This window comes from Salmo salar, chromosome 07 (genome assembly GCF_965601325.2).
Source record: "Salmo salar chromosome 07, fSalSal1, whole genome shotgun sequence".
Lineage (NCBI taxonomy): Eukaryota > Metazoa > Chordata > Actinopteri > Salmoniformes > Salmonidae > Salmo > Salmo salar.
The window spans coordinates 26,913,288-26,925,839 of record NC_138297.1 but is presented as its reverse complement, the minus strand read 5'-3'; the positions used below and the strand labels follow the sequence as shown (position 1 = coordinate 26,925,839).

At 40.1% G+C, this 12,552-nt stretch overlaps 8 non-coding genes across 8 annotated transcripts; 4 read left to right on the top strand and 4 right to left on the bottom strand.

Annotated features, from left to right (window-relative positions):
- The first annotated feature begins 28 nt into the window (after window positions 1–28).
- On the top strand, window positions 29–101 carry trnak-cuu (transfer RNA lysine (anticodon CUU)). Its single transcript has one exon. It is a non-coding gene; the product is annotated as a tRNA-Lys (tRNA).
- Window positions 102–457: 356 nt separating this feature from the next.
- trnak-cuu (transfer RNA lysine (anticodon CUU)) lies at window positions 458–530 on the bottom strand. The gene has a single exon. It is a non-coding gene; the product is annotated as a tRNA-Lys (tRNA).
- Window positions 531–2,296: 1,766 nt separating this feature from the next.
- trnak-cuu (transfer RNA lysine (anticodon CUU)) lies at window positions 2,297–2,369 on the bottom strand. The gene has a single exon. It is a non-coding gene; the product is annotated as a tRNA-Lys (tRNA).
- An 807-nt stretch (window positions 2,370–3,176) lies between these two features.
- trnak-cuu (transfer RNA lysine (anticodon CUU)) lies at window positions 3,177–3,249 on the bottom strand. The gene has a single exon. It is a non-coding gene; the product is annotated as a tRNA-Lys (tRNA).
- Window positions 3,250–3,358: 109 nt separating this feature from the next.
- Window positions 3,359–3,432, top strand: trnan-guu (transfer RNA asparagine (anticodon GUU)). Its single transcript has one exon. It is a non-coding gene; the product is annotated as a tRNA-Asn (tRNA).
- A 1,007-nt stretch (window positions 3,433–4,439) lies between these two features.
- On the bottom strand, window positions 4,440–4,513 carry trnan-guu (transfer RNA asparagine (anticodon GUU)). The gene has a single exon. It is a non-coding gene; the product is annotated as a tRNA-Asn (tRNA).
- A 787-nt stretch (window positions 4,514–5,300) lies between these two features.
- trnad-guc (transfer RNA aspartic acid (anticodon GUC)) lies at window positions 5,301–5,372 on the top strand. Its single transcript has one exon. It is a non-coding gene; the product is annotated as a tRNA-Asp (tRNA).
- A 2,857-nt stretch (window positions 5,373–8,229) lies between these two features.
- On the top strand, window positions 8,230–8,301 carry trnad-guc (transfer RNA aspartic acid (anticodon GUC)). The gene has a single exon. It is a non-coding gene; the product is annotated as a tRNA-Asp (tRNA).
- The last annotated feature ends 4,251 nt before the right edge of the window (window positions 8,302–12,552 follow it).

Below are 12,552 nucleotides of genomic sequence, written 5' to 3'. Positions count from 1 at the left end.
CTGGGCTCCTTCCTTTATTCTGTCAGTTGCCCGGCTAGCTCAGTCGGTAGAGCATGAGACTCTTAATCTCAGGGTCGTGGGTTCGAGCCCCACGTTGGGCGCATGTTGTTTTTGCACCTGTTGTTTTTGCGCATGTTGTTTTTGTACTACTTACTCATCTGTGTTCACATATATTTTTTTAAATACAACATTTTAATATTTTATTTTTATAGTTGGTTTAATTTTACTGAATTATTTTAGTAGTTTTTGAAGTTGGAGAAATACTACTAATAAAACATAAATACTATAATAATATTTGTTAGTATTTTTAATAGTGTTATAATATTTACTTTAAGAAATTCACCTTATTAAAGATTGATTGTATACTGAAGAATATAATGGGGATTAAATTCCGTTGCTTAAGGTTTTCCGATTACTGCCAGCAAGGTTGTGAAATCACTTCCTATTCAAAAGGAAGCGCCCAACGTGGGGCTCGAACCCACGACCCTGAGATTAAGAGTCTCATGCTCTACCGACTGAGCTAGCCGGGCTGTGGGTACAGGGCCAGCCCCTCCCTTTGTATACCTTCAACCCCTCCCCAAACCCCTCTGATTATAGCGCTCACAAGTGTTCAGTATTTTATTTATTTAACTTTAAACAAAACATTAAATACATTTTCTTATTTTAGTTGGTTTAATTGTACTCCATTATTTTAGACGTTTTGAAGTTAGAGGCTACTAACTTGAAACTAATTAAATGTTATAGTATTTGAAATTGAGCCCCACAGTGGACACCTCATAATACCCATAAAACCTAGCGGTCAAACACAGAAATGGCTCCAATGGTTTTTCAACCATTCATTTTATCCATTGTGGATTTTAGAAACACTTCAAATAAGGGCTGTGTTTTGCGTAGGCTTACCCTATCGTGACGTTTTGATAACCATGTAAATCTCAGACAAGGTGACTTATCAATATAATCGGTTTTATTTACTCTCAGATTTGAAAATGCAAGTGTTGCACACCAACAGATGGAAAAAACCTACACCTGTCAGGCAATTCATTTCAACAATAATCTTCATTTTAATTTGACTTTACAAACAACAAGAGGGCTTAATTGAGGTCTATTTCTTCGAAGACTATACCTATATAAAATAACAACTGGCTGAGGTAGGCTTAGAAATGTCCTTGTTTTTGAAAGAAAAGCAAAAAAAAATGTCCATTAAAATAACATCAAATTGATCAGAAATACAGGGTAGACATGTTGTAAATGACTATTGTAGCTGGAAACAGCAGATTGTTTACATAGGTGTACAGAGGTCCATTATCAGCAACCATCACTCCTGTGTTCCAATGGCACGTTGTGTTAGCTAATGCAAGTTCATCATTTTAAAAGGCTAATTGATCATTAGAAAACCCTTTTGCAATTATGTTAGCACAGCTGAAAACTGTTGTTCTGATTAAAGAAGCAATAAAACTGGCCTTCTTTAGACTAGTTGAGTATCTGGAGCATCAGCATTTGTGGGTTTGATTACAGGCTCAAAATGGCTAGAAACAAAGAACTAGCCGCCAGTCGAACTGAAGCATGCTGATTGATGCCTTAAGCCTACATAAAACACAGCCTTTATTTGAAGTGTTTCTAAAATCCACAATGGATAAAAGTAAAGGTGGAAAAACGATTGGAACCATTTGATCACTTTGTTTTATGGGTATTATGACTCATACTGTGTAGTATTATAACATTTATAAAAGTATATTTTTTTATTATTTAGTGAAAAATGTTATCGGGATTAAGTTCCATTGCTACAAGGTTATCAGATTACTGCTGGGAAGGTTTGGTATGAATATATTCTTTATATAAAAAAAAATTGCACTGACACTTGCACTGGTCTCTATCCACACACTCAAACACACACGTGTGTATATACACACACACGCACACTACATACGCTCACACACACACAAAACCTACACACACACTCACACATAGACTTTCACACTTTTTCACACACGCTGTTGCTACTGTTTATTATCTGTTTATCATCAATCCTGAGTGCCTAGTCACTTTTACTCCTATCTACATGTACATATCACCTCAACTACCTCGTACCTCAGCACACTGACACGGTATCGGTACTCCTTGTATATAGCCTTGTTATTGTTATTTTATTGTGTTGCTATTTCCTTTAAAAAAATTACTGTGCATTGTTGGGAAAGGGCTCGAAGGTAAGCATTTCACAGTGAAGTCTACTGCGCCTTTATTTGAGCAGCTTAACAAATAAAAGTTGATATAAAAACACCTAATATTCAAAAAGGAGCGCCCAACGTGGGGCTCGAACCCACGACCCTGAGATTAAGAGTCTCATGCTCTACCGACTGAGCTAGCCGGGCTGTGTGTATGAGGTTTAGCCCCTCCCTTTCTAAACCTGCAATCTCCCTACTAGAGATATTATAGAAAGGAGATAGCAATACTATTGGAAATGAGTGGAGAAACTTGTAACCCGTCAGACTATTGACAAATCAGGTTCATGTTGTAATGCTGCGTCACGCAATCCCTTCTCAAAGGGTATGAGTCGATAAACCGGCCTATTTTCCTCCAAAGTACGTAATGTTACGATATCAAAGCTATACGATATTACAAAGAACAAGTTCATTATCTCACGTCTAGGAAAAGATTTGTAATGTTGTACTTCTTGTTGACGAAATTCATGCAAATTTTGTGTTTTTGTGCTAGCGCCCAATTTACTCCCATTGACTCCTTGAAGGAGAGCACTCCTTGTCCCAAAATCACCCAGAATGCACGGCACGGCCCGGCCCATTGACGACGTGTGGGCAATTTACACAATGGGCCTTAATATTATTCCAATGGAGTTTCCCATCTCCTCAAAGGTATCTCTGCCCCAACTACCCCTCACCAAACCATTCCTGATTGTAGCACTCATCTCAGTGTTCAGGATTTGATTTATTTAATTTTGAATAAAACATCAAATTAAAATAGTTTTGTTGATTTCATTTAAATTATTTTGGACGTTTTGAAGTTAGAGAAACTCTACTAATAAAATGTAAATTATATATAAATATAATAGTATATGTAATAGTATTACCAAATGTATCAGTTTCTTCAAGTGTGAAGATTCTAAGGTTTTCCGATTACTGCCACGAGGGAGGTTGTGAAATCACTGGCTTATCAAAAGAGAGCGCCCAACGTGGGGCTCGAACCCACGACCCTGAGATTAAGAGTCTCATGCTCTACCGACTGAGCTAGCCGGGCTGTTTCTTCTAAATTGAGTAGTACAAACAAACCTGAAACCCCCTACTCGTGACACACATGTGCTACCTCAGAAACAAAATGCTGTAGCTCGGATAAGCTTAACAACCTTGTCTCTGTGGCGCAATCGGCTAGCGCGTTAGACTGTTAATCTAAAGGTTGGTGGTTCGAGCCCACCCAGGGACGGTACTTTTATTTTAGCAGAGGATTCACATAACAGTTGTTTTGAAATGTGTTTGTACTGAGTATCAGAGGGCTGTATGTAGCCTGTTGCACATGGAGAAACTCTTAGCAATCCTCCCCTCCCCCAGTAAATGCAACTTTCCTCTGGCTTTCTTGAATGTTGTATTTTGTCTCGTTGTGTTGTGCCTGTGCCATTAAACCCCTACAACTCATCCAGAACGCCGCAGCCCGTCTGGTGTTCAACCTTCCCAAGTTCTCTCACGTCACCCCGCTCCTCCGCACACTCCACTGGCTTCCAGTTGAAGCTCGCATCTGCTACAAGACCATGGTGCTTGCCTACGGAGCTGTGAGGGGAACGGCACCTCCGTACCTTCAGGCTCTGATCAGGCCCTACTCCCAAACAAGGGCACTGCGTTCATCCACCTCTGGCCTGCTGGGCCCCCTACCTCTGCGGAAGCACAGTCCCCGCTCAGCCCAGTCAAAACTGTTCGCTGCTCTGGCACCCCAATGGTGGAACAAGCTCCCTCACGACGCCAGGACAGCGGAGCCAATCACCACCTTCCGTAGACACCTGAAACCCCACCTCTTTAAGGAATACCTGGGATAGGATATAGTAATCCTTCTACCCCCCCCCCCCCCCAAAAAAAAGATAGATGTACTATTGTGAAGTGGTTGTTCCACTGGATATCATAAGGTGAATGCACCAATTTGTAAGTCGCTCTGGATAAGAGCGTCTGCTAAATGACGTAAATGTAAAATGTGCCCCTCTTGCCTGTCTCTCACATTGTAAATCTGTGCAGTGTGAGTTTAAAATATTGTTTTGGAAGGGGGAAAAAACATGGTATAATGGTTTACTAACACACTAACTAGGTACCACTTAAATAGTAGTGTACACATTGAAAAATATGAGCATAATTTCTTGACTTCAAAACAACGGTTATGAATCCCTAATGCTAAAATGATATGAGTCGCCAATGCTTTATTTAGCATTTGCTAAAACGAAAAAATTCCGTCCCTGGGTGGGCTCGAACCACCAACCTTTAGATTAACAGTCTAACGCGCTAGCCGATTGCGCCACAGAGACGATGTTGTAGGGAAAGGGAGGAAGGTTTATATTCTGTAAAAAACAAGCCATCGATCGGTCATATTGTTGTAGTGGGGACAGTAACGTCAGAACTTTCAAACAATTATACCTTTAAGGAAAGTTTTTATATTTTTTTGAATGACTTTTTTTTGCTCACATAATATCATTTCAAAGTATGCATTAAAGTGTCTGTAATAGACTGAACGTGACAAAAAAAATCGAGACTTTAATACATGCGTTTCCATCGCATCTAAAATATGTTTTATTATGGTGGGGGAGTGCCAAGATGGAGGTACGGCGGCTTCAAAACAGCCCCCCATTTAGTTAGCTTGTGTGTGTATATAAATTATTGGTAAAAACCTAGTCCGTCGGCTACATGGCTACAAGGTGTAATGATCCAACGGTATGTTTATTCTATGTTGCGGAAAATGTGACCACAAAGCATACTCATACCCAAACGTATGCTTTGGGAATGAGTTAACAGAATATCATTTTTTTTTAAAGTGAGATTGTCACTGGACAGTAACTGTAACTCATGCCCAAAATCACAATTGGCTCCAGGAAGAAGGGATACCCTCTTTAAGGAATACCTGGGATAGGATAAAGTAATCCTTCTAACCCCCCCTTAAAAGATTTAGATGCACTATTGTAAAGTGGTTGTTCCACTGGATATTATAAGGTGAATGCACCAATTTGTAAGTCGCTCTGGATAAGAGCATCTGCTAAATGACTTAAATGTAAATGTCATATTTTTTTTTTAAAAGGTAAAACTTTACAATACAATCAGTCCTCGTTAGTATAGTGGTCAGTATCCCCGCCTGTCACGCGGGAGACCGGGGTTCAATTCCCCGACGGGGAGGATATGATTTTTTTTTCTTATACTTCTGGCTGTAAGATTAGCCTCATTGTATACGGGTATTGCCCGACGTGGAGGATGCATTTTTTTCTTATACTTCTGACTGTGAGATAAACCTCATTGTATACGGGTGTTCCAATCAAATTAATTTTTTATATAGCCCTTCGTACATCAGCTGATATTCTCAAAGTGCTGTACAGAAACCCAGCCTAAAACCCCAAACAGCAAGCAAAGCATGTGAAAGAAGCACGGTGGCTAGGAAAAACTCCCTAGGAAAAACTCCCTAGAAAGGCCAAAAACCTAGGAAGAAACCTAGAGAGGAACCAGGCTATGAGGGGTGGCCAGTCCTCTTCTGGCTGTGCAGGGTGGATATTATAACAGAACATGGTCAAAATGTTAAAATGTTAAAATGTTCATAAATGACCAGCATGGTCAAATAATAATAATCATAGTAGTTGTCGAGGGTGCAACAAGCACGTCCGGTGAACAGGTCAGGGTTCCATAGCCGCAGGCAGAACAGTTGAAACTGGAGCAGCAGCACGGCCAGGTGGACTGGGGACAGCAAGGAGTCATCATGCCAGGTAGTCCTGAGGCATGGTCCTAGGGCTCAGGTCCTCAGAGAGAAAGACAGAAAGAGAGAAAGAGAGAATTAGAGAGAGCATATTTAAATACACACAGGACACCGGATAAGACAAGAGAAATACTCCAGATGTAACAGACTGACCCTAGCCCCCCGACACATAAACTACTGCAGCATAAATACTGGAGGCTGAGACAGGAGGGATCAGAAGACACTGTGGCCCCATCCGATGATACCCCCGGACAGGGCCAAACAGGCAGGATATAACCCCACCCACTTTGCCAAAGCACAGCCCCCACACCACTAGAGGGATGTCTCCAACCACCAACTTACCGTCCTAAGACAAGGCCGAGTATAGCCCACAACGATCTCCGCCATGGCACAACCCAAGGGGGGGGGGCGCCAACCCAGACAGGAAGACCACGTCAGTGACTCAACCCACTCAAGTGACGCACCCCTCCCATGGACGGCATGGAAGAACACCAGTAGGCCAGTGACTCAGCCCCTGTAAAAGGGTTAGAGGCAGAGAATCCCAGTGGAAAGAGGGGAACCGGCAAGGCAATCTGGCCTTTACCCCTCTATATTTTGTCATACTATGACAACATCCTGAATATGGTGTAGAATATCCCGATGTAAAATTACATTTATTGTAGAATGAGATCACAGATGTCAAGGATCAGCAATTTAGTTTCTGTGGCCCAATCGGCTAGCACGTTAGACTGTTAATCTAAAGCATGGATGTGCAAGAGTGTACAAAACATTAGGCATAGCTGCTGTTTCCATGGCATAGCCTGACCAGGTGAAAGCTATTATCCTTATTAATGTCACCTGTCCTCTTCAATCAGTGTAGATGAAGAGGAGGAGATAGGTTAAATAAGGACTTTTAAGCCCCGAGAGGGTGAATGGGCAAGACAAAATATTTAAGTCCTGTAGCCACTGAATTCTGGTAGTTTTTACTTGAAAGAATAAAACCATCAATCATGAAATTTGCTGCTGGCACAATACAGCCAAAGCAGTGCTGCCTCTTGCCCGGCTTGTTGCCTCAGTGAACAGGCATCAGGCACTCCCACACATCTAGCAAGCTAGCACTAGAAATGGGGGTGGCAAAATGTGAATTTTGACATGCCTGACAACCCATACATCAAAACGTAGCTACGAAGCTCTACTTTGTAACATGCTGTTTTTTTCATGTCTCTGAAAATTAAAAAGTTATACCTTACATTTCAGTCAAAGATGTCCGATGACTGTGAAACACCCTCAGGACTTTCCCATACTTCTTGGCAATACAATGTCACATCGCTCTTACTCTGATAGGTTGAGGAATGCCCATCGCAAAGAGCACATTTTATTTATTTATTTATTTTGTTTAATATTTAACTCTGCAAGTCCGTTAAGAACAAATTCTTATTTACAATGAGAAAAGGCAAAAGGCAAAAGGCTTCATACGGGGACGGTGGCGGGAATTAAAAATACAAATAAATTAAATAGAATTATAGGACAAAACACATATCACGACAAGAGAGACAACACAACACTACATAAAGAGAGACCTAAGACAACAACATAGCATGGCAGCAACACATGACAACACAGCATGGTAGCAACACAACATGACAACAACATGGTAACAACTCGTCAGCAGCACAAAACAGGGTACAAACATCATTGGGCACATTTTGCAGGTTTTACAAAAAGGTCTGTCCTACAGATTTGAACCTTCTTAGCACGGCACTTGCTTTACATTTGGCCTCATAACGTCAATATAGTACCGTACAGTATTGGGAGTTTTAGACATGGGTAACAACTGCCACATTAATGTTTTCAAATAATTTGTTATGTGTTACGACCAAATTATTGACATTTAGTGAAAACAGATTTGTTTAGTGCATTTGTTTGTAGAATTCTCGCATAGCGTCCATTGTTTGTCGCCTCACTTAACATCCAACATTAATACATATTTATTTGTCTCAAAGGACGTCTATTCAGAACCTATAATCCACTCCTTTGTTAGATATTTTTCACACGTACAGCAACAACTGCATATAGCCTTGTGTAACTTTGAGAAACATTTTTTTTGGTCATGGTATATTTTGTGTCGTTATACATAGTCTCATTGTCAATGTCAGTTGTGTGTGTGTGTGTGTTTCTTGTTTTGTGTTTGTTTATATGTGCGCTAATAGGGACAACCAGTAGAACAGGATGTCATTGTGTAGTTGATTCATGGAAAACAGATTAGGTCATTTGTTTTTAAGAATAAGTAGAACTTCAATCTCCATTCAGTCCTCGTTAGTATAGTGGTCAGTATCCCCGCCTGTCACGCGGGAGACCGGGGTTCAATTCCCCGACGGGGAGATACACCTTTTTAATTGTAATTAGTTTGCCCTAAAACTTCAGTTAATAGCCTGGCCGTTTATTTGCTTCAATCACTGAACACAACCAGCACTTAGAGGCATGATCCTATTTGAGCCTTAACTTTCTACTAACTTAACTTTAGAAAAGCCTGGCCTCGATACACCCCTACCTAAGCGAATTATACATTTTCTTGACGTCAACATTCGAACAGTCTAATAAATAAATCTCATGTATACTATCACAAAAACAATCATTTGGTTGTGTTTATGAAGGTCTTAGGTAACATTAGGACCTAAGGACCCTGAGACTAAACACCGCGCTCTGCAACTGGATCCTGGACTTCCTGACGGGCCGCCCCCAGGTGGTAAGGGTAGGTAACAACACATCCGCCACACACATCCTCAACATGGGGGCCCCTCAGGGGTGCGTGCTCAGTCCCATCCTGTAGTCCCTGTTCACTCATGACTGCACGGCCATCACTGCACGGCCAACACCATCAATCATTTTGCCAATGATAACAGTGGTAGGCCTGATCACTGACAACGACGGGACAACCTATAGGGAGGAGGTCAGAGACCTGACCGTGTGGTGCAAGGACAACAACCTCTCCCTCAACGTGATCAAGACAAAGGAAAGGATTGTGGACTACAGGAAAAGGAGGACCGAGCACACGCCCATTCTCATCGACAGGGCTGTAGTGGAGCAGGTTGAGAGCTTCAAGTTCCTTGGCGTCCACAGCACCAACAAACTAACATGGTCCAAACACACCAAGCCAGTCGTGAAGAGGGCACGACAAAACCTATTCCCCCTGAGGAGACTGAAAAGATTTGGCATGGGTCCTCAGATCCTCAAAAGGTTTTACAGCTGCACCATCGAGAGCATCCTGACGGGTTGCATCACTGCCTGGTATGGCAACTGCTCAGCCTCTGACCGCAAGGCACTACAGAGGTACATCAATAACTCTACCTACATGTACATATTACCTCAATTACCTCAACTAACCGGTGCCCCCACACATTGACTCTGTACCGGTACCCCCTGTATATAGCCTTGCTATTGTTATTTTACTGCTGCTCTTTAATTATTTGTTACTTTTCTTTCTTTTTTTGTTGCTATTTTTCTTAAAACTGCATTGTTGGTTAAGGGCTTGTAAGTAAACATTTTACTGTAAGGTATACATACACCTGTTGTATTCGGCGCATGTGACAAATAAAACATTATTTGATTTGAATACGAAACAAAATGTATTTCAACAAACACAATAGCATTTTCATTAGTTTATGTAACTGTAGGGTATAGCCAATGTACAAACGAAAAAGTTTAAAGGGATACTTCGGGATTTTTGAATTGAAGCCTTCTATCTACTTCCCCAGAGTCAGATGGACTCGTGGATACTATTTTTGTGTTTCTGCATGCAGCTTGAAGGAAGTTGCTAACTAGCGTTAGCGCAATTGCTAACTAGCGTTAGGGCAATGACTGGAAGTCAATGGGAACAGTCATTGCCCTAACGCTAGTTAGCATTGGCATGTGAAACTACCTCTAACTTCCTTCATACCGGACGCAGAGATGGTATCCACAAGTTCATCTGACTCTGGGGAAGTAGATAAAGAGCTTCATTGACAAAATCTATTTATCCCTTTAAATATACAACTGCTCACGTGGGAAGTGCATGCAATTGCGGTATTTCTGCCAAAAAGTTATATTTTGAAATAGAGCTCAAGGGGTAATCACCTCTGTTTCCCTGCCTCTGTGTCAATTCCAAGCTGCGCTGTTCCTCAGATTCTTAATATACAATTTAAAAATGTATAATATTGTCACCCAACAGACTATTGTCAATGTAATCTTGTCTTTAGGCTAACTCTATTATATGTGTGAAATTAGTTTCGATATAGTTTCGGTGTAGTTTCGATGGGCCATTATCAGCTGGGCAGGCTGACTGGCGGTAAATGCGGCGGTGAATGACATTAAGACTCTAACAACGACAGTGTGTTATATAGACTTATTTAGGAAAAGTCAACTACGGGGGATATGACTTGAACTGTAAATTAATTCAATATATAACGCTCTCAGCTTTTGCTCAATAAAATGTTGAAAAGACTACAACACTGTTTTTGATTATAATAACAAATCCATCGCAGAACAGAACCAATTCTCACTTGTTGCACCTCTTAAATTCACTGTAGTTGAGCCGACCATGTCAAACCACACTGCCGTCTCATCTTTGGCAATGATGTTGCTATCCTTTATCTTATTTTGCGCAATCTTTACAGTAGTCACTGAAGTTCACGCAAACAATTCATTTAGATCCCCGTTTATTGGAAACCGGTGTTTATTTGCAGAAATGTGTGCCGATGCCCAGCTATTAAAGATGAACTGAAACACTAGTAAGTGATTTTGATAGCCAAATGTGATAAAGAAGCACGTTGCTACCCTTAAAACTGCTGATAAACAAATTCATGTTAAAACGTTTGAAAATTGTCTCATCTGACTACTGCATGCCACCATCTTGATAACTGTCATCAATGACATCACTAGAATTGTTAATCTGACAGGCAGCCAAGATTACAATGCATGTTATCAGCCTCATGGAGAATTTTTTCATTTTGACAACAATAGGAAAAATATGGAAATAAGTGCCTTTTTAGAAGGCTATCCTGTTAGAAAGTAACATGGCATTAACAAAAATGTACAAAATATTCTTGAAAGTTGCATATTTCCAAATTGGGTAGTGCTTCAGAATTTGTATTATTGTCCTGTTAGTCAATACAGACCTTAAATAGCTATTTATAACTTGTCAGAAATGTCCAGATCAACTAGCCCAGCTAAACCATTTTTATTTTGGATTTTTAGCCCATTGATTTTGTTGTAATGTTTGAGTCACTCAGATATCACATGAACACACATAAAACATGGCCAAATGTGTAGAATTGCAGGAAATGAGCTTTAAAACTGCAAAATCTTCTCCACCCCATGGCAAAATGTATAGAATTGCAGGAAATACAATTAAAATCTGCAAAATGTTCTATCCCTCAACAAGAGGGGTGTGAACAGTTTGTGTCATGGGGGATTGTCTTACAACTAGCTACAATTGATATAATAGGAGTGGACACTGTTCATTTGATAGAATTAAACATGCCTTATTAATAATTAAATAATACAGAATCATAATGTGTACCAGTAAGTAATATGCTACTCATTTATCTGAATGTTGATAATATGAGCTGTGTGCTCTATTGATTTCTGAACTGAGTTTGGTTATACATAGGAATTCCTATAGGGAACTTTTTAGGCGTCCCTAAAAAATGCAAAATTTTTTTTATACAGTGCCTTCACAAAGTATTTACACCCTCAACTTTTTCCACATGTTGTTGAGTTACAGCCTTAATTTAATTAAAATTGTCGTGTCTTTGGGCACCATTAAACTGAAGACATGTTTATCAAATAACTCTCTGTAATTATTATTACGCGATTAACTGATTAATCGTGTAACTTTAATTAACTAGGAGGTCGGGGCACCAAGGAAAATATTCAGATTACAAAGTTATAATTTTCCTAATATAACTTTCCAGATATCATAATATCTGACCGATTATCTTCTGATTTAAATGGTGTATTTTACCTCGCGTCCAGTCTCATTCCAAACGTCGTAAATTGTTGTTATCTGCACGAACCCAGTCTTCACTAAGTCATCCATACATCAATTGTCTTAAAATCATTTATTTACTAAACTAAGTAATTCACAGAAAGCATACAAAACAGTAGGTATCGTCACAAAGAAATGGTAGCGGAATGTGCCCTAGTGGTCTAAACCGGCATGGCGGCTTGTTAAACAAAAGAGTAGTGGGGGGGTCAGCTGAGAAGACCCTACAGAGTTGATAAATATTAACAATTGATATGCTAATCCTTTGCACATGAACGCACACTCATTTGGAAACAATTGCAATAAATATATATATACTGCTCAAAAAAATAAAGGGAACACTTAAACAACACATCCTAGATCTGAATGAAAGAAATAATCTTATTAAATACTTTTTTCTTTACATAGTTGAATGTGCTGACAACAAAATCACACAAAAATAATCAATGGAAATCCAATTTATCAACCCATGGAGGTCTGGATTTGGAGTCACACTCAAAATGAAAGTGGAAAACCACACTACAGGCTGATCCAACTTTGATGTAATGTCCTTAAAACAAGTCAAAATGAGGCTCTGTAATGTGTGTGGCCTCCACGTGCCTGTATGACCT